This window comes from Equus caballus, unplaced genomic scaffold (genome assembly GCF_041296265.1).
Source record: "Equus caballus isolate H_3958 breed thoroughbred unplaced genomic scaffold, TB-T2T haplotype1-0000019, whole genome shotgun sequence".
In the NCBI taxonomy this organism is placed as follows: Eukaryota; Metazoa; Chordata; class Mammalia; order Perissodactyla; family Equidae; genus Equus; species Equus caballus.
In genome coordinates, this window is record NW_027222392.1 from 1,255,373 (window position 1) to 1,277,233 (window position 21,861).

At 48.0% G+C, this 21,861-nt stretch overlaps 1 protein-coding gene across 1 annotated transcript in view; it reads left to right on the forward strand.

The window, feature by feature from the left end:
* Positions 1-21,861, forward strand: part of LOC138922938 (rho GTPase-activating protein 20-like) — an 85,013-nt gene that overhangs the window by 12,272 nt on the left and 50,880 nt on the right. Inside the window, exon 2 of the mRNA XM_070259396.1 lies at positions 10,348-10,623. The gene's annotated coding sequence lies outside the window, so the exon portion shown is untranslated. The remainder of the gene's footprint in view (positions 1-10,347; positions 10,624-21,861) is intronic.

The window sequence follows — 21,861 nt, forward strand, 5'->3', positions numbered from 1 at the left end:
AGCTCTGGGGCGTCTCCGTCATGGTCCAGACCCCTCTCCTCACCCTCCTCACTCACTCACAGGTGACTGGACTCTGGGGTCAGGTCGGGTCCCTAGGAGGATACAGGGACGTTTCCTTCCCCTTGGTGTCCAGCCTGGGGTGTGGGAAGGGCCCTGACTCTCCACCTCTGTGACTCTGTGTCCCTCATTTCAGGGTCCTGGGCACGGTCTTTGCTGACCCAGCCATCCTTGGTGTCAGGGACCCTGGACCAGGAGGTCACCATCTCCTGCTCCGGGAACAGTAACATTGGATCCCATAGTGTGTGTTGGTTCCAGCTGTCAGTGGTGCTGCACCAAAACTCTGACTCTTGGAAGTACCAGGCCCTGAGATTCCAGATGATTCTCTGTCTCCAAGTCAGGCAACGTGGTCTCTTTGACCATCTGTGGGCTCCAGCCTGAGGACGAGGTGATTGTTACTGTCACACATATGACAGAGACCTCAGTGTACTCAGTGCTGTGTGCCCACGAGGAAGTGAGACATAAACCACCCCCCTGGGGCCCCTGATCACACCTTCACTCCTCTGTGATTGACGTCACCTCTGTCACCAACATCTGAGGGTCTGAGCCCCCTACATGGGTCTGTCAATCTGAGCATGTCCGTTCCTCTGATCCCCTGTAGACTGAGCCATTCCCATCGATGCACCCTCTGCCTGCTCATGTCCACACAGGCAGGAGCTCCTTTTCCAGGGCACCCGGTCTCTCCAGAGAGACAGTGATGGGGACAGAGGGAGGCTGACTCCAGTCATGTCAGAAACAAGAAGGACCTAGAGACTGCGCTGGAGCCGACACGGATCTCACACGATCCCAAGCTCCTGGTGATGACAGTGTTAGGAAAATAAGTGTATTAAATTGTTGGGGTCTAATTCTCATGAAAAACTGAAAGAGAAAATATTCTCCATTTTTGGACTTATAATCGATGATCTAATAAAATTCTGTGCATACTCTGCTGATGCAGCTGAAAGGCAAGCTGCTGTGGCCTCTTTGTAGTGACGGGGACATCCCTCAACCCACACCCCCGGTGTCTAGAATCCCAGCTGCCCAGGTCCCTCTCTGACACCAGGAGCAGCTTCATGAAGAGCATCGGGACAACAGTCCTCCTCTAACCGGAGGGCCCAGGTGTGTCAGAGAGGCCGGGTGGGGTGGGGTCTGAGGGCATGTGGGACAGTGTGGGACAATCCCGAGATGGCCCCTCCCAGTTGGGAAGCCACCCAGGGCTCCAGGGGTTCAGCCATCAGTGTGCTCACTGGGCTGTGCTGACCTCCAGGACCCAGGGTCATCAAGAGCCAGGGCCTCCACCCCCTGGGTCAGCTCATCCCTCCTCTACCTCCATCTCCCTGTGAGGACCAGGGCAGGGAGGCCAGGGGCAGACAGAGAGCAAGGGCTGATTTGAGTGTATCCACTCCACCCCCGATGAAAGTTTCAGGAGATTCAGAGAGACTTAGGGCAGCTCCGTCTCCACAACACAGCTCTAGGGCTCAGAGTCTGGGTCTCTCCCGTGCCCTGGGCTCCTCTCCTCCTCACCTCCTCACTCCCCACACAGGTGAGAGTGACTTACCCTCGGGATGGAGATCCACTCCCAGCTCTGCCCCCCACGCCCCCACCCTCCTTCACAGTGAGCTGGGATCCTGCCCTCACACTCCTCTCTGTGCCCTACAGTGTCTGTGGCCCAGGCAGGGCTGACTCAGCCGCCCTCAGTGACCAAGTCCCCAGGACAGACTGCCACACTCACCTGCACTGGAAAGAGCAAAAATGTCAGCCATGAGGGGGCAGCGTGGCTGCAGCAGCAACCCCAAGGCCATGTTCCCACACTCCTGACCAGCAGGAATAACATCTGGGCCTCTGGGGTCTCCAAGAGATTCTCTGGCTCCAGGTGAGGCAGTGTGGCCCCCTGAGCATCTCTGGGCTCCAGCCTGGAACGAGGCTGATTATTACTGCTCTGTGTGGGACAGCAGCCTCAGTGCGCACACGGGGCCCCAGGCCAGTGGGGAAGGAGACGCAAACCCTGAGCTCCCCAGGCTCACCCAGCGCATGGGGACCTCCCAGAGCAGCATTCACTGCCAAGGAAAGGACAGGGACTGGGTTCCAGCTGACAATTGTGTGGCCTATTCAGGAGTATTAAAAATAATACAATAAGTGAAAATTTCTTCATTTGCATGATTAACAAATGTATAGGCAACATCATTGTGAATGCATTTGTGGCTATATGAAGATGCACGTTCATACACCTTAAAAATGTATAATAAAGGATTTCAAGGTTTAAGTAAGAGAATATTAATTTTTCGAGATTTTTCTTTTCTATTCCATTTGGAGGTGCTGGGTTCACCTGCTTAGAGGGTCTATCTCTCCGAACTCAAGAGGCCATCCACCAGCATCACCAGCAACCAGCTTCCCCTCTTTTCCGGACCTCGGTACATGACCTGACCTCTGATTCGAAGGCTCTTCCAGTCTTTCCCAGGGTGATCACTTGACTCATCCCACAGATCCCAGCTTACATATCACAGCTTCGTCCAGGCTCCTTTGTCCCAATATCCCAGGGCACACCCCACATGCACACAGAGCCATGTGCACAACCCACAAGAAAACACAGAGCCATGTGCACAACCCACATGCACACAGGGCCGTGTCAGCATAGGTGTGTTCCTGTTGCACCCTTTCACTGTCCTCTCACACACCGAGTTCAGTGTCTGCCACAGCAGGCAAGGTTGGAGCTCTAGGGTGGAATGGACAGAGACTGACAGTTTGAAAATAATTATAGTTTTTCATGAAAATAGAAGTGCAGGTGTGAGAGCATCACTGTCCCCATGTAATCCTAGAAGGCCTTTCTCATTCCACTCTCTTGGGAGTAAAGTTGGGGAAGACTGCTGTAAAATCGAACACTCTGCGTGGTGTGCTTAGGGATGTCACAGCAGCTGTGGGATGGGCAGTCACCAGCAGGGGCAGCAATGGAGTGTCCTCAGACTTAGGAGAGGCAGGTGTTGGGTCAGACAGATGTTCAACCACTCATTGGGCTCCAGGGCAGTTGGGCGACCTGTGTCCTCACTGATGTGGGACTTGCCTTCACCCATGAGGCTTCCCATGACCCTGTGAGCTCCTGGTTTTGGCTTCCTAATTGATGGCTTCAAATGTAGGTCATCGCCTCCTTTTTCCTCAGGGAGTCTTGAACAAGGTGGGGCTGACAGACCATTAGGAGCCCAAATGCACTTCCACGGAGGAAGTGGGCTCCTGGGAAGACTGTGCAGAAGACAAGACACAGCTTGTGGGCGGAGTCCACACAGTGGACCCTCAGGAGACAGAGCTCAGTGGTGCCTCAACCAAATCCGGAAGTCTTGTTCTTCCAGCTTCTGGTAGGGGACCTTTACAAGATCTTAGGCACAGCACCTGCCTTCTCCTTGGTTCCACATGGAGCAGGTGCTGTGACACCAGACTCACAACGCCTGTCTCAGTGTGTTGGTCACTTGGGCAGAAACTTTCTGCCCTGGAAGTCTGCATGTGGCTTATTCTGGCTCTGAGACAGAAGCCCCATAAGTGTGATGACTGATGTTACTTGGGATGCAGTGTGAGTGGGATGCAGATGATTACCCCAGACCTCAGGTGACTGCCTAATATCTTACAAGATGCTCTTCACTGCTGGGCAGGTGGACCAAGACCTCCCCTTTGCTCCCCCTGTTCCACTCACATGCCTCTGTCACTATCTGTTACCAGTACTAGTGAGTGTTAGTGACTAGTCACTCACTGGGGTGATCTCTGCTGTCACTTCTGCACCGGGACCAGAGTATCTAAGGCCACAACGTTCATTTGGATCATTAAGAATGTCTACTTCTTTGTTCCCATGAATTCTATGTCCAAACCATTGCTATCATTACTTTAATTGGATTTTCTCATGCTTGCAGAATACTGTGGAATATTAATGGAGGTACATGGGCAAAGGGAATCACCTTTGCCTATTGCTGATCTTTTTGGAAATGCTGCCCTTTACCACTCCATTGACTAAGATGCTGCCACTAGGATTTCATTATACGTGTGTGAGAGAGTGTGTCTGGCCGTATTATAAATGTTTCTGTTTGTGGCTTTTAGTTTTATGTGGCTTTTATTAGGAATTGATGCTAAATTTGGTCAAAATCCCTCCCAGTATCATTTGAGACCGTATGATCATATCTATATATATATATTTATATTGTGTGTTATATTAAAATATTTCTTACTATTGCATACAACTTGCATCATTGGAATCAATGCCACTTGGTAATAATTCATCAATTCATTAATCTAGTATTGAGATCTCTTCCTTAATATTCTATTTAGAACATTTGCGTAATATCTAATGTTCGTTTGCCATTTTTATTTTTCTGTAATTTAACTGTAACATGCATTATAACTGATATAACTGATCTCTAAAAGAACTGGTAAGTTTTCCATCCTTTTAAGTGTTATTTAAAAATAGAGCAAGTAGATTGGAACCTTCTGGTCTCTGATGTTTTTAGAGCTTCCATGTGAGAATATCTGTCTGTTCATTCATTCTGTGGAGTGGGTCCATATCATTTTGTATTTCTGTATTAAAATAGGTAAGCTTACTTGTTTTATTTCCAGTAGAGCCAATTTTGATCCTTCCTAGAAAAGCACGTATTTTACCTATTTTTCACAGACATTATCTCTTGCATTTTTGGCATTTTTCATTTTTCCACATATGACCAGCAGGGGGTGATGTGGGACTGCCCTGTGGTCCCTACACAGCGGCTCAGGGAGGATTTTTACTCAAAGCAGGGTGGGTACCAGCAGAATGCATGGTCCCCTTCCCAGCATCTCCTCTACTACCACACGGATTCAGAGAAGCACCAGGCTCAAGGTCCCCAGCTGCTTCTCTGGATCCAAAGATGCCTCGGCCAACGCAAGGATTCTGCTCATCTCTGGGCAGCAGCCAGAGGATGAGGCTGATTATTACTGTGTGATTGTGCACAATAGGGCTTCTCACAGTGACACAGGCAGATGGGAAATTGGGACAAATACCTCAGCCCACTCAGGCTCTTGGAATAGACGCTTCTGCAATTTTACAGTAACTTGTAGATGCAGTAGCTGTGCCTGGAAGTAGTTTCTGGTTCACATCGGCTGTCTTCCCAATTTTCCAGTCAATATACCTGCAATCTCAGGTAAACAAACACCAAAATGAAAACTAAACCAAACAAAATACAAATCTCATGATGACACTGAATCTTTGCCTGGTGACCCATGTGTGATAAAATGAGAGCCTTTGTAGCTGGGCTGTTTGTCTTGAAAGATGGGAAATTAGCCTTTGCTAGATTTCTTCTTGGTGGGAACCCAGGGTCCATCCAGCAGATACACAGTCCTCCACAGCAGGGACTCTGCTCTGTGAGGGGTCAGAGCGGAGACCTTCCCTCCCTCCCAGGCTCTTGTGCTCAGATCTGGCTGAGGCTCACTGTGTTCAAGCACAAAAGATTAAGATGTAAGATGTTGTGAGAAACATCCCAGGAGGAATTCCAGGCACAGAGCTGGCCTGACACACTTGCTGGGTGCCTGGACATACGGTTGTGATGTCAGCAAGAAGGGGAGACTAAAATGGTGAGCCTGCAGCATGGAAGCTGGGTGAAGTATGTCCCACAGTTGTGACTTTCCTACCGCCGATCCCCCTCAGGGCACATGGGACTCCCTCCGGTGTGTGATCTGGAGCCTACAGGTACACACTTGAGTTCTTCTCTCCTCTTGTATCTCAGTGGACCTTTCCAATTAGACAAAGTGTAAGAGAAGGACAGTGGAATATGAGCGAGCAGAAACTCCCCGATATGTGCATGAAGTCAATCCAACCCAGGAAGCTCTTTAGAAGGACCCAAACCGTCTCCTTTAAGGGAATCAACAGAAACATAGGTTACAATGGAAATCAGCATCAAGGATTCCCAGAAAGAGCTCCTAAGTGTGTGTCCTAGGACAGCAGGGGTTCCAGACCAATCTCCAGATCCAGGTCTGTAAAGATAACCTCCTTGACTACTGCAGGCTCCAGCCAGAGGATGAGGCTGATTGTCACTGTCAAACAGCTGCATGCAACCTCGATGCCAATCCTAGTCCGTGGGGAGTGAGATCCACTCCCCAGTCTGACCTAACTCTCCTCTGTCCCTGCCTGGAGGCAACACCAGCCCAGGTTTTGGCTTCTGCTGTTACTTGTGCTACTAAAACCAGAGGGTCTGATGCTTTTTAGTCAGTCCACCTGTATGGATGCAAAAAAAAAACAAAAAAAACCCCCCATTTTATTACTGGTTTTCCAATGCAAGCAAATCATTTTGTCACCAGAACCTATACAAGCACCTCCCTGCCTCGTGCATGCATGGAGAAGAGAAGTCAGCCAGCGAGAGCCAGGAGACCCAGGTCCTCCTCTGCTCAGTCCCCTACATGTCCCATGAGCCTGGCCCAGGCTTTGCTGATCATGCCCTGAGTTCTCACACCCATCACCTCCTCACTTTCCCCAGTTTAATCCCACAAATCTTACCGGTTTTACAGCTACAGATTTTTTGTGTGTTTATTTTATTTTGGAGGGGGAGATGTTTGAAAGCATCTCAGGTCATTGGGATCTAGAGCCTATGACCCAACCCTCCTTATCACAGAGAGCCCTGATATTACAAAACAATTTACAGACAGCCGTGTTCATTAATCACATCAGCATATGGAGCAGCTACCAAGTAAACCTGGTCAGGGCCCAGTGTGAGTTGTGTAACACATCTTGGATGCCACTAAGTCAAGGAGGGAGGACGGACCTCAAAAAAGAGAGATGCACATAGTAATGGTTTACTTATCAATCTTCAGACTAAAAACATTGACAAAACGACTAAAATGGGAAAAACTACCATAAATATATCACAGATTCAAAAGAAGAAAGAATAAATCTCCAGAACAGCCATTAAGGGCAAATGAGCCCAGAGTGATCAGCAGGAGGGAGGGCGCCTTTCTCCAACAGCACCGTGTTCCAGTGGCCACTAGAGAAGGCATGACCAGCACTTGTGCAGTGGGGTTGGGGGGTCTAACAGGAATCCCTCACAACAACAACAGCAACAATAACGGTGACAACAACAACAGAAATCAGCCTGTCAGGATATCCCAGACAGATTTCTCACCAGTATGAACCAACAGAGTACACTGTAGAGTCTTAGGCCTTGAACTTGGTTTAAGATGCTCCAGACATATGGCAGAAGCAAAATAAAATGTTGGGTAAACCTGAAATATCTGGCGCCATGAGGACTGTGCGATGCATCCCGTATTTATCCATCCGGAGGTCATTGGTTATCTACAGGCAATTAATGTCTCAGACTCAAATCCCATGAAACGACCTACTTGTTTTGCTCTTCTGGGTAGTGACATCACAATGATCTGTGAGCAAAATCAGGACATCCTCCAGGAGAGTTGAGTGGAGTCAGAGGCACTGGCCCCTGGATCTGAGACCAGCAGAGGTGCTGTTGGACAAGTCCTGAGAGGGCAGTGTTCTGGGAAAAGCAGGCACAGAGAATGCTCTACTGGCTCTTGCAGACTTGGGCATTGAGTTTTCTCATTGAAGTGTGGCTTTTTGATACCTTTGTTTGTTTGGCCTAAAACTAGGTTCTCATACCCAGTCTAGGGAACATGGTGTACAGCTTGTAGCCCCATCTTCTCAGTTTATGCTCCCAAAGCCCATCCTTGGCAGCAACAAGTTATCTGATCATCTCACATTCATCAGATATTCCTCAATGTCAAGGTCAGGCTGCCATGAGGCCAGAGTCCACGATGGGTCAGGGAAAAACCAGAGACACATAGTCTAGCTGTGTTTGATGCAGGGTAGCCGAATGTTCATAGGTACATCCGTCCACGCCATTTAGGAAACACCAACAATTGGCTGGGCTAAATGGGGAATAGGAACCATTAGAGGATTTGACATGGAATATATGAAATCTGATTAAGTTTATGAAGTCCTGATGCTACAAGGAAGATGAGTGGGTAGGTGGTGAGAGTGAAGGCAGAGACCTTTCGGGGGTTGTGGATTTGCTACAAAGATTAGACTGGCATCCTGGATGAAGAGTAGATCAGGAGAGGTGAAGAAAGATCATCAGCTACTGTGCGATTTTTGGAGGCAAGAGGTAAAGAATGGGATGTGGGGAAGAGGTTTGGAGTCTGGTTCTTGGAAAGAGGATGGGACCTGAGTGAGCTGTACCTCCTGGCTGAAGGTTCATGGACAATGATGTGGGGTTGAGGTCCTGAGCTCATCCCAGTGATGGAAATGTTGACAACAACCTTCCTGCTGTGTTCAGTGGTGACACAGGAAAGTTTTCTCTTTAGTTGTCAAGTGTGGAATCTCAATAAGCTTCACTCCTTCTTCTCTGAGATTCACTTGAGATGTTCTCTCTCCATTATCTCTTGTGTCCACAGGCTGATTTATCACATGGATCAAAAATGTCCCTGCAGTCCTAGGTATCGCATCCACACAACAAATCCTGTTGAATGAGAGAGACTTCCCTCCCTGATCCATTGAACAGGAATCCTGGTTGTCATGAGGTCCAGACCAGAGCACTTAGACCATTTCCCCTGATTCCGTCATGGCATCCCAGGAGGGGATTTTCTGATCGGTTTGGGAAATTAAAGGCCTATTTCTGGAGCTGCAGTGGGGGTTTTTCACATGCTCACCACATGGTTAGGAAATTAGGGGTCTAGAGAGGACAAGAAAAGGCAAAATGTTTGCCTAAGTGGTCCCCACCAAGCACATCACTCTGTCCTCCATTGCCATCGTTAGTTCATGTTGATCCTAGCACTGTGGATACTGGGAGCTGAACCGGGGACACAGGCCACAGGTTCCTGTCTCACACAACTCTGCTTCTGGCTCCCAGACCTTTCTAATGGTCTGCAAAGGATCGATCTCAGGTAAAATCACACCCACTTCCATCAGTGAGGCATCAATCTGAAATTCAATATTCTCAGGAGAAGTAGAAAGAAGCAAAAATCCCTCATGAGGACATCCTCTCTCTAGAGGGAGTGAGAGGATGATTAAGGTTCAAGAAACCACAGTAGTAGCTGGTGCCAATCATCACATGCATTCCTCTCCACCATCTACCGTGTCCCTCAGGTGAGGACGAGTCCCAGAGGGTCAGCTCATGAGTCTCTGGATGCATGCTCCATTCCTGGCCCCTTCTACCCCCATCCCCAAGCACATGCTCCACGAGGTCAGTGAGGGGTCATTGCTGAGATTCTCCACCTCATGGGGTCCAGGTGACAGGTGCTCTATCCCAGTCACCTACCACTTCTATGTTCGGGCGTTGGGATCAGAGTGACCCTGAATCAAAAAGGTAAACACCTGACTCTCATACAAGTATAGAATGAACCAGTGTAAAATATTTTATTCAACTCATACATTAGTGAGGAGACCAGTAAATGGTAAGTATTGGTCACAGAGCATAGCAAAAATCAAAGTCCTTATATTTCAGCAGGAATAGAAGCTTTGGAGCAAAGTTTTTGAGTGTTGGAGATGCACTGCTTAATCTCTAACAAGGGAGGGATCACATACGAGGAAAGAATCTGGGTCCTGCACAGAAGGGGACCTCCCTCCATGGGGCCGGTCACTGCTCTGTTCTTGATCCTGATCTAAGAGGAGTTTGATAAGAGACACCACCTCAGTCCTGTCCGCTGAACAGCCAACGGCGACACGAACATGCTCACCCCTGAGGAGGCTGAGCAGAGCATAAAGACTGCCTTTAGGTGGTGGGGAGGCAACATGAGGGGCCACCTGTCCTGACCCTAAGGCAAGGGGAGAGTGGACAGAGCAGTGGGGACCAGAGCTGTTTCTAATTGGCTTTAGTCACTGTGTCACACCTGATGAATCATGGCCTGGACACCAGGGGGTGCTCAGTGCTCGTTCCTGAGGTTTTTGTGGCTGATCACAGCTGGGACCAGCCCCCTGGCACTGCCTGGTGCCCTCTGTTCAGGGATCACAGCTGTGAACTCCCCACTCCCTGGCCATTGTTAGGCAGTGAGACCTGAACCAAGGCCCAGTGAGAGATCAGAAAGCTGGGAGGGTCTGATTTGCATGTGTGGGCCCTCCCTCTGTTAGAGTATGAAGAGGGGAAGGGAGAGATCTGGGAGAAGCTCTGCTTCAGCTGTGGGGCCACAGACGGTGGGAATCGGTGATGACCTCCACCATGGCCTGGACCCGTCTCCTCACCCTCATTGTTCTCTGCACAGGTGACTAGTTATGGGGACAAGGGACCCTGGGAAGATACATGTCACCCTGCTTTCTCATCTTGTTTCTAGACCCCAGCATCACCATCTCTGTGTCTTTCCCTCTTCTAGGATCCTGGGCCCAGTCTGTGCTGACTCAGCCGGCCTCAGTGTCTGGGAACCTGGGCCAGAGGGTCACCATCTCCTGCACTGGAAGCAGCTCCCACATCGGTGATTATGATGTGCACTGGTACCAACAGCTCCCGGGAATGGCCCCCAAACTCATCATCTATGATAACAGCAAACGGCCATCTGGGGTCCCAGAAGGATTCTCTGGCTCCAAGTCTGGCAACTCGGCCACCCTGACCATCACTGGGCTCAAGTCTGAGGACGACGCTGATTATTACTGTGAGTGCTATGATGACAGCCTGAGTGCTCACACAGTGCTCCAGGCCTGTGGGGAAGTGAGACAGAAACCTGCTTCCCCCCCAACCATGGGGCTTCCCTGCGCAGCCCCCACTCCTCGGCCACATCAGCTGCTTCCTTGGTTTGTTTGGCCCCAAACTTTCTATGACTCAATCCAGGGTGCTTTGTTTAGAGACTGTGTCCTCGTCCTCTCCCATTCTTCCCCCGCTGCCTGTGTCTGGTTTGAACACATTATTGATTTTCTCAAATCGAGCAAACATTCCTGGATGTGGGGGCAGGCTGCGCTGGCCACAGCATCCATGCAGTGTGTTAGTCCAGCAGGGCTGCCACAGCGAAAAAACACAGATGAGTTGGCTTAACCCAAAGAAAGGTATTTTCTCACAGTTCTGCGGGCTGGAAGTCCAAGATCAAGGTGCTGGCAGGTTTGTTTTTTCCTGAGGCCACCCTCCTTGGCCCACAGATGTGTACATTCTTACTGTCTCCTCACATGGCTTTTTCTCTGTGTACTTACCCCTGGTTTCTCTTCCTCTTTTTAGAAAGACACCAGCCCTACTTGCTTAGGAGAACCACCCCCATGAACTCTTTTACCTTAATTACCTCCTTTAATGCCTTATACCCAAAGACAGTCACACTGGGGGTTAGAGTCTCAACATAGGATTTTGAAGGACACAGTTCAGTCCATATCAAGGGGTCAGAAAAGAACCAAGGACACAGAGTCCAGCTATGTTTGACTCAGGATGACTGTCCAGATGATGTGCATCCACACAATTTATTGAACACCTATTATGTGTCAGACTTTGGTTAGGAGCTTAGGATAGTAGGTGGAAAATATGGGAAAGTCCCCATGCTCAGGAAGCTGACACTCTCAGGGGAAGAGAGAGAACAAACAAACAAAACATGCTTTGAAAGAAAGATGTCCTGGGAGAGTGAGGAGAGGCGTGGCGGTTGGTGGAGATGGGAGAATTAGGGGGGGTGAACAAGGAAACAGCAGAATGTGATTTAAGTGTATTTAATCCAGGTGCTGCATAGAAGGTGAACTAGGAGGAGGGGAGAGTGAAGGCAGGGACCAGGTGGGGTTGTGGATGATACGATGTCAGACTAGGAGCCCTGGAGGAGGGGAGGAGCAGGTGGGATGGAGAAGAAAGGTCAGGGTCCCCATGTCTTGAAGGTAGGAGGGACTGAAGAATGAAAATGGGAAAGAGAGGAACCGAGGCTGGGCTCTTGGGAACAGTGCGGGACATAAGTGAGTCGATTACTTGAGACAACATGATGACCCCATATATTTATGACAGGATTATTTAAACCTTATATTTTCAGGAGACATGATCAGCTCCTGACAAATGGGGGCTGTTCACAAGAAGTCCTAGGAATGCACGTCTCTGGTTTACTTTCATCTCACATTTGATGTAAACTACACCTGTGCCTGTTAAACTTTCTCATGTTGTTGGAGGAATAGAATGTGAAGGATGAACTCAGTCCCCTCGTTCGCAATGCTGCCCCCATATTAGAAATCTTCCACTTTGGAAAAGATGAAAACCACAATTTCCACCAGATTACTTAATTTTAAACTCAATAAGTGGGATTCTGTAATAGGTTTGTGTTTACATGCTTCCAGAAAGTTCTTTTATGTATCATGAATAGATAACCCCTAATTGGCTACATCTGCCATTCTATTGATGAGAAAAATGAGCCAAGAGGAATGGACAGGCTGATGACCCTGAGAAGACTCATTTGCAGATGCAACCCCAGGCCTCAGAGCAGGGGGTCTGCTCTCCCACTGGGCAGGGTCAAGGCAGACGTGTCCACACATCCTGATCCCAGTCATCCCCTGGGGGACGGGGAAGGATGTGCTGGGAAGCAGGTGTTAGGATGGGCTCATTAGGTCCCAGGATGAACACAGTCTAGTAGGAGAAATATAGAAAACTCTACTAGAAATCAAAATGTGATGGATGCACCTAAAGAAAGACAGCCCTTCACTGCAGGGATGAGGAGGGAGGCAGGACTTAGGCAATGCTTTACATTAGAACCAACTGAAAATAGTGAGAGGATTTTTCTAAGATATGTATGTCATGCTATCACTAGGTTAATCCGTTCATTCAGAAGATATGATTTTCCAGAAGTTCAATCTGTCCCTTCAATTGTTAAACACATATGAGCTAAAGTGAGTTTAAAGTGGCCCTGAGCCAGGCACAGGGACCCCCGTCACGTAGGAGAGAACCTCATCTTGCAGGGGCTTTCAACCTGGCTGCTTAACAGTCTTTGGTCTGGAGAATTCTCTCCGAGGAAGGAGGGACAGAGGGATACTTCGGTCTGTTTAGAACCAGAAATTCAGGGTGGGCTACAAAGTTTGGATTGTGGTATCAGGAAGACAAATGGCAAAATTTCACAAGGACCAACTGTAAGCAGGGCTGATGAACGCTGCTGGATTCTCTGTGATTGTCTCTACATCCTCCATGAGTATATAGAGCGTCTCCAGGCTGTTTTCCCACATGGACCAAACTTGCCTCTGCAGTCCCAGGCATCATGTCCACACAACAATCAGTCCATAAGGAGAGAGACTTGCCCTCCCTGTTCCACTGATCAGGAAATCAGCTTTCAGGAGGGCTGGACGAGCTCACTTACACCATCACCCAGCTCCACCATGGTGAGCAGGGAGGGGATTGTCTGACTGGTTTAGGTAACACAAGGGCTATCCAGGAGCATGTGTGGTCAATCCTACGCCAACTGCATGTCTGGGAGACTTGGAGTCCAAATAGGAGAAGAAAATGATAGAAGTTTTACCAAATAGGTCTCTAACATTTCCTCACTCTTCCCTGCACCCTCATCGTCAGTTCAGGTTGGGGCATGTACTGTGGACACTCGGATCTGGGAAGGGGACACAGGCCAGACTGTTCCCGTATCATAAAGCCACAGCTTGGCTCCCTGGCCTTTCCGATATTCCTACAAGAGATCAATTCCGGGACAAGACAGATTCATTCCCATCCACAACGTGTTGATCTGAAATTTAGGTAGTCTCATGAGAGGAAGAAAGAAGAAAAAAAAAAGCTTTCTCTTGATGACCTCTTCTTCCCAGGTTTAGTAAGAAGGTAAAGAAGGCTCAAGAAACCTCCATGGTGGCATCTTCCAAAGCTCACCGGACACCTCTCCCCGCCTTCACTCTCTCCAATGTGGACCAGACTCAGGGACCATCACATGAACCAATACCTCTGTCCACATGCTCCACATGGAAGTCCTTTTGCTCCCAAACCACAGCAACTGCTCCCTTGGCCACCACTGTGTCATTTCTGGGAGTGTCCACATCACAGAGTAAAGTTCCAAGGGAATGAGAGCACTCAGCCTGACGCTACCTCTGCTGTGACTCTGCCCATCGAGGACATAGAGAAAACTATTAAGAGCCGCAGTTGAATTGTCCTGGTTTTTCCTCCACCTGGACTCTACATGTCAAGGTCCTTCTGGAATGTCCTTTGTCTATCCAATCATATCATGTAATGTCCTCAGACTAGAATCATTGATTTTTCCCAAATTCTACCATCTCTCTTATGTTCTCATTTCCTTTCCACCAGTCAGCTAATGACCCCAACCAAGCATCTTCAGCCCATTGTCACAAACGTGTGTCGGGGTGGAGTTTTAGAAAAATATAGCATCAGAAAATCAAAGTTTTAGTTGTTCCTGGGAATCACTTCAGGACTCGAGAGAAGCGATTCCTGACCTTAAAGATTCCAGTCCTCAGTCACCACGGGGTCAATAGATTAGATAGAAGGATCCTCTCAGAGATCTCAGTAAGTAACCTAAATTGTCAGGGAAAATTTTCCAAAAGTTAAACATATGGAGTAAGAACACGTGTCAAAAATTTATTCAACTTATATTTCATTGAGGAGACTAGTGAGACAGTAATAGATTTTAAAGAGTATTTTCTAAATATAGTACATTTATTCTACCAAGACTGGGCCAAGGAAGCCAGTTTTCTACGTTGGAAATAAACTGGTTAATGTCTTCAAGGGTAATAAATCTATGAGCTTTGGATTTCTCTTCTGTGTAAAAGTCTACAAATTAACGTGATTCCATTTACAAGAAACATATGGAGAAGGGCAGCTAGACTTTAGATTCCTCCATCTTACACTTCCCGTCCGATCTTTCCTAAAGGGGAATCTGTCCTCTCTCTGTTGACTCTCTCACCCACTCTTCACTTCTCACCTTCCTGACATATGGCCTCTCACTGTCTTCCTTTCCAGCACTCCCAGTAGGTCACGCTCAACTAGTGAGCAAGACCCTTCACCTGATAAACCAAACCACATCTGGGATTCCTAAGGCACTTGTCCTGCTAACTAATCCAATTTTTCCTAGTAGCCCATATCTCCGGGGTCATGTTATTTATCTCTGTCTTCCTCTGTTTGTATCCACTTTTTGGACTTCTCTACATCTTCACCTAAACCCAGGGAATCTTCAAGTCCTGCCCATGTCCTCTCAGCTCTCGTGTTGTCTCTGACTCCCTGCTCCCCTGTGATCCCACAAACCTTCAATCCCCCACAGACCCGTGAGTGCAGCAGTGTCTGCTCTGGTCTCCTGCCTCCAGTGGTGAAAGTGAGGAAGGGAGACCCCCTGTATGCCTCCCACCATCGTGTTTCTTCTTCAGGTTCAGCTCTATGAGCAGGGATGAGGCTGTCTAGCACAGCCTAGAATTCCACTGCCAACCCCCAGACTCAACACCAGATCGGTGTTCAGTAAACATTTGCTATTGAAGACATGCTCCTCACTACACAGGCCGAGTAGTACTGGATCAGGGTGGGGCCTGAACTGGGAGAGAGTCAGCTGTGCCCGTGCTCCTCTCTCTGCCCTGAGCCTGAGAGCTGAGGGGGCCCCACCAGGGAGAGAGCATCCATGGGGAGAGGGGACACAGGCAGCCTCATCCTGTGTGTGAGAGACTAGGCAGACCTGCAAATCCTCGTTTATTGAAGTGGAAGGAAAAGCAAAATAAAATTCACAATGAACATTTCTGCATCATCAGAAAGGAAGCAGTGCCAAAAAAACTCAAGGTGCAAATATTTTGTAAAAATTAATTTCTGCTCAATAATGAAGAAAATTTCATAAAGTCCCCGTTGTGTGATTTAATCAAAATTGTTTAAAAATAACAAAACTTACAGAGAAAATAATATTTCAAGAGGTGGTATCATTGTAAATGCAAAATTAAAATAGAGCTTTTTTCCCCCAGGAAAATTCATTGACTACTCTTGATTAAATAATGACTTTAGATTTTCACTAATCCATTTAAACATTTTGGTGTATTAATATCTCAAGATAACGCAACCCCACTGTAACACACAGAGAGCGCACCAAACTGATGGCCAGGATGTGCTCTCTGCCCCTAACAACTCCCCAGACTCAAGTGAGCTAAGAATCTGGTGCATAGAATTCTCAAAGTTTTCTGGCTATAGAAATCTTATTATTTGATCTTATTATCTGCTTATTTTGTTTTATTTTATTTTGGTAAAAGTTTTTGTTTTTTTTGTTTTATTTTTGGCTGGAGGTGATCTTTCTGGCAAAATCATGTAGAGTGGACATTTTGCCAGATAAAAGCATATAAATCGTTCTCGTTTTTAACCTCCCCACCCCTGCCCAGAGCTTTGGTTCTTGAGTATGAACCACATTCTTTTCAAAACTCTCTAATAAGAAAGATTGATCCTAATAGCTACACATGTCACGTTCCCCTGGGCCCAGGCTCTGTTCACAATGATTCAGAGGCTTGAGGAAAATGCTTCAAAGAATGTCATTTGTGATGACTTCCTGAAGAAAAGACATGGACTTTTTCCCAGATCTTTCCTCAGGAGTGCTCCTCACATCCCTTCTCCTCTCCCAACCTCTCTAGTCCCTTAGTTCCTAAGGACCCTCGAGTTTCCTGACTCTTCCAGCCACAGGAGTCCCTTCCCCTTCTCCTCCCTGGGCTTCTCCTCATTCCCCAGGGAGCTACCCAGTGTGCGCCTTCATCCTCGAAACTCTCACCCCCGTGTGTCCTCTGTGCGCATCTAGTGAGGGGTCAGGCAGGAGGAAAGGGACCTGGATTCCTGAGCAGCCTGGGAAGTGACTTCATGGCTGACCTGTCCCTGTTCTCAGCTAATGAATGTTTTCCTTCATGTAGGGTTTGCATATGAGGCCCCTTCCCCTGAGGACTCCTTGCAAAGGGGGTGAATTCTGTCTCTGATTCCTGCTGAGGAGGCCCAAGCAGACAACGACAGACTGAAATGAGGTGGGAGGCTACCCCTGAGGAGGGCCTCGCTCTGCCCTCAGGGAATGGCAGTGATCAAAGCAGTGGGGGAGGCAGGAGCCTCTGGCAGGGTCACCTGTCCTCTGGTCACAGATATGATGGACCTGGGCCTGGGGCAGCAGGGGCGCTGTAGGCTTGCTGCCAAGGGATCTTTGAGAGCTGGGAAACCAGACACCTGTCCCCTGGTCTCTGCTCACTGCCCCCTGGGCCCAGGAGCTGGATGTCTCGGCGTTCCTGGTGATTCTCAGCCCAGTCTCAGCCCAGGTCTACCCCTCCCAGAAATAATGATCTCAGGACATTGTGTGTGTGGTGGGAGAGGCAAACATGAACCGAGGAGGTGTTTGGTTGGCCAGGAGAAGAGGAGCAAATTTGTATGAAGGGCTCTATTCTCTGGGGATTGAGGAGGATGAGAGAGACCTGCAGCATTTCCATCTCAGCAGAGCTCCGGGGCGTCTGCACTAAGGCCTGGATTCCACTCTCCTCCCCTTCCTCCTGTACTGCTCAGGTCAGGACGGTCCTGATTCCCCAGCCCACTAAACTACCTCCCAACCACATGGAAGAAATGTCCCTCCCTCTTTCCCTCCCTCCACCATAATGGCTGTTTGTGTTTCCAGACTCAGTCAGCCTGTGTGACTCAGTTACTCTCCGCGTCTGCCTCCCTGGGAGCTTTGGCCATGCTCAGCTGCACCCTGAGCAGTGAGCAGAGCACCTTCTACATCGGATGCTGTCAACAGCACCCTAGGAAGACCCATCAGGATGTGACGTGCCTGAAGAGTGAAGGAAGCCACAGCAAGGGGGATGGAATTCCTGATCATTTCTGGGGCTCCAGCTCTGGGGCTGACTGCTACTCAACCATCCCCACCAGCCAGTCTGTGGAGCATCTCACTGCATTGCTGTGTCATTTGTTGAAGCAACAGTGATCCAGATGAATGGGGAAGTGGGATGATCCTGTTTCTTCTGACCTGCTACCGACACTGTCACATGGCTCCCAGAAAGAGTGTCTGGTGTCCTGACCATCAAAAGTGTTGGATTTTTTCTTCTTGTTTCTCCAGGGAAGAGCAAGGCATATAGCTTCCTACCATGAGTTCCCCAGGCAGCAGGCGGCTGGAAAGCTGCTACAGAGTGACCTGGTCCTGCAGTAATGGTGCAAATGTAGAAAGCAAACCTGGTGCACCCTGCTGTCTCGTGCGGTGTCATTCCCTAGGGGAGCAGGAATACTCTCCTCTCCAGGCGGAAACCCCAGGATGACGCCCCTCACTCCTGCCTCACTGGAGTTCATTGGAGTGACCACCTTAGAGGTATCTCACTGATCTTCTGGACCAAGGATTTTAGAACTCTCGCAATAAACTCAAAAGCACATGCTAATTTAAGGAGGAGAGAAAGAGACAGAGGCAGAGAGACATAGGAACAGTAAGAATGGTGGGAGTAAAAGCACTTGACTCTTTCTTATATCTTGAGACATTTTATCTCAGGTGTCCAGGATGTGGGTTTGGTGAGTAAGAGAGAAGGAGGAGGGACCGACCCCATCACAGTGAGGAAAAGAGGTGCTAATCCAGAAAAATGAGGGAGAAATGAGAAAGATGCATTAAGGCCACCTTGACACCCCTGAGACTGAAAGGCAGGACTCTGTGACCTGTTGAAAAGCAAGCACTCCAGCCTCAGAGGCAGCCGGTGCAGCCGGAATCCTGCCTGCCCTTTCCTCCCCTCGCTCATCCACGGCCCGGCTCAGTGCTCACTGGGACCCACAGGGGGTGACTTCCTACCGCCCCTGGGGCCTGGGGACAGATGGTGCCCAAGGGACTGAGAGAGCCCTAGTTCCCTTGGAGCTTGGGTGACAAAAGACACACAGACTTGGGACAGCTCTGTCTGCACTGTGAGTCCTCAACAGGCCTGGGTGTGTCCACCATGGCCTGGTCACTTCTCCTCACCTTCCACACTAACTGCCCAGGTGTCATATGACACATGTGTGACCAAAATGGCTACATCAAAAGTACATTAATAATCGCTATTTTCACATGAAAAGAGAAACAATCCATTAAAATGGGCAAAAGATCTGAACAAACAATTCACAAAGGAAAATAAATAAAAGATTTTAGAAAGTGCTTGGCCTTATAAGTCATCAGCAAAAGGGAAATTCCAACTATAATGAGACCTGGACCAAAAGGTGGCCCATAGTGAGCCAATTAGCACAATCAGAGCTGCCTCGGCTTAATGGAGAGGAAGGAATATGCACCTACAGAAATTATGCACCTACTTGGGGCCGGCCTGGTGGCACAGTGGTTGAATTTGCACCTTCCAATTTGACGTCCCTGGGTTCACTGATTTGGATCCTGGGTGTGGACATGGCACCTCTCAGCAAGCCATGCTGTGGCAGGGGTCCCACATATAAAGTAGCAGAAGATGGGCACGGGTCTTAGCTCAGGGCCAGTCTTCCTCAGCAACAAGAGGAGGATTGGCAGCAGATGTTAGCTCAGGGTCAATTTTCCTCAAAAAAAAAAAAAAAAACGAAAAAGAAACTATGCACCTACAGAAACTGATGGAATGAGAAAATCTAACAAACCAAATGTTGACAGGGATGTGGGGCCAGAGGAACTCACCTATATTACTCATTTGGAATGTGAGATGCTTTGAAAACTTTTGCCAATTTCTGATAAATTGAAATCTAAACATTTAGTTTGACTCAGCTTTTCCAGTTTTATATATTTAAGCAAAACAAAAAAGAAAGAAAGAAAACAATGTCATAAAGGGAAATATGTAAGAATGCTCACGCTGGAAAAGACCTTTTAGTTGCAACACCAGAAGCTCCAACCAAAAAAAGAAAAACCAAAAAAACAAATTGATAATTTGGAATTCATCAAAAATGAAATACCCTGCACTTTGAAAGTCACTGCTAATAGAAGGACAAGACAGCCATCGACTGGGAGAATATGCATGCAAATCACTTACCTAATAAAGGACTTGTGTGGATAATATGTTGCAGAGTTCTTTCCATTCAATAATTACAGGAGAGTTCAATTTAAAATTAGGAAAGATATTTCAACAGACACTGCACCAAAGATGATACATGATAGCAAATAAGCTCATGAAAAATTTTTCAACATCATTATATATTATGGAAATGCAAATTAAAATGAAAATTATATGCCGCTAAACCTACCTGAGAAGGGACAAAAGTACAATACTGAGAGGAGGCGGCAAAGCTACTCTCACACGGCTGGTGGTAGCACGGAATCGACAAACTAGTTAGGAAAACAGTTGAGCAGTTTCTAAAAGGGTTAAATATATAGCTTCTTAAGACCCAGCTGCTCTGTTTACCCAGGAAAAAGTAAAGTGCATACTCATTCAAAGACTTGTACACAAATACTCAGCAGGTTTATTCATTTATAACATAAAGTTACATATTAAATTTTATTTTAACTACTTAATATATGAAATTCACATATTAAATAAATGCAAAGAAATAAATTTACTTCTAACATAAATAACGGCTTTATGTATAAATAGCCCAAAGTGTAAAAGACCCAAACGCTCATGAACAGGCGGATGGAGAAGCAGACTGCGGCCCATCCATACTGTGCACCCAGGAATGGCCTGTGGATAACTGTGAAAACAGGGATGGGTGTCAAAATACATATGCTCAATGAAGGAAGCCAGACAAGTAAAGCTGGGAAACCAGAACAAAGATTTGAATTATATAAAATTCTACACAATGGACATTAATTTATAAAGACAAAAGCAGATCAGCAATCACCTAGGGATTGGGGAGGGGATGGCGGGATGGAGTGGTTTCAAACTGGTGATGTCAACATAATGACAGATACAGTCATTGCCTTGACGGTGGTGATGGATTCACCAGTGTGTTCATATATTCATGAGAGCTTGCCAAATTACACACTTTAAAATGGTTGATTATTTGAAAATTAAACCTCACTAAAGCTGTCATAAATACATCTCAATCCCTTCTTGGTGAAAGAAAAAGTTCTTTCGAATCGGGCTCCAGCTCTCCTCAGAGCCACAGCTTCAGTGCCGTAGACCACTGCAAAGGTCCCCTGTATGGTTTGCCACCCAACCACCAACCTAGTCTACTTAATGTCCCTGAGTATTTGCAAACACTGCCGATCTTCCAAGAATCAAGCACATTTTCTAGGAACAGTTATTGCTTTGTTTGTCCACCAGCAGAACCCCGGTCTCCATTCAGACCCAGGGCTCCAGTGGCTCCTTCATGTGGCCCCTGTGGAAGGAGCTGCTCGGGTCTTTGCTCCAAGAGCCCTCTGCTTCCTCACTCACTGCAGACTCAGTCTCATTGTCCTGTGGTCAGATTTCCACATCTCTTCCTCCTAGTAGTCCAGGAAGCCCACCGTTAAACAGGTTGCTTATCAATATCACTTACGTGGGGGCAGAGCACGGGGTGTGGCGCATGGATGTTTGTGGACCCACAGTGACCAGGCTGTCAAGCCAGTGTCCCTGACATTATTTCCAACCTGAGACTGAAGTTAGAACAGTGAGCAGCAGGGGGAGCTGTGGGTCTTCCCCAAGGTTGCACCTTGGGTGCCCCCTGCTGTGTAATCCCTCAAATCCTCCAGGGCTGGGACATTGGTGCTTGTGTTTGCTGAGGGGTCTCAGTAGCTGTGTCCTCTCTGCTCACAGGTCTGCGTAAGGTCCCTCAGCTGCTTCCTTCCTGGTCCCTCTGATGGGGCAAACTCTGAACTCACCCATCAGCTCCTCCATCTAAGGAATCAAGCTCAGACTCAGCTGGTTCTCAGGATAAAAGTGGGATCATCATTAGGGGGGACAATTTTGTGTGAGCAGCCCCTTCTCTTTCAGGTCAATGGAGAAGATCAAAGATTTGGGGGCCACCCAGCCCTGATCTGGGGCCCCAGCAGGCTGTGTGCACCACGGCCGGGACTCCTCTCCTCCTCATGCCTCTCTCTCCCTGCACAGGTAGGGACAGTCTGCAGTGT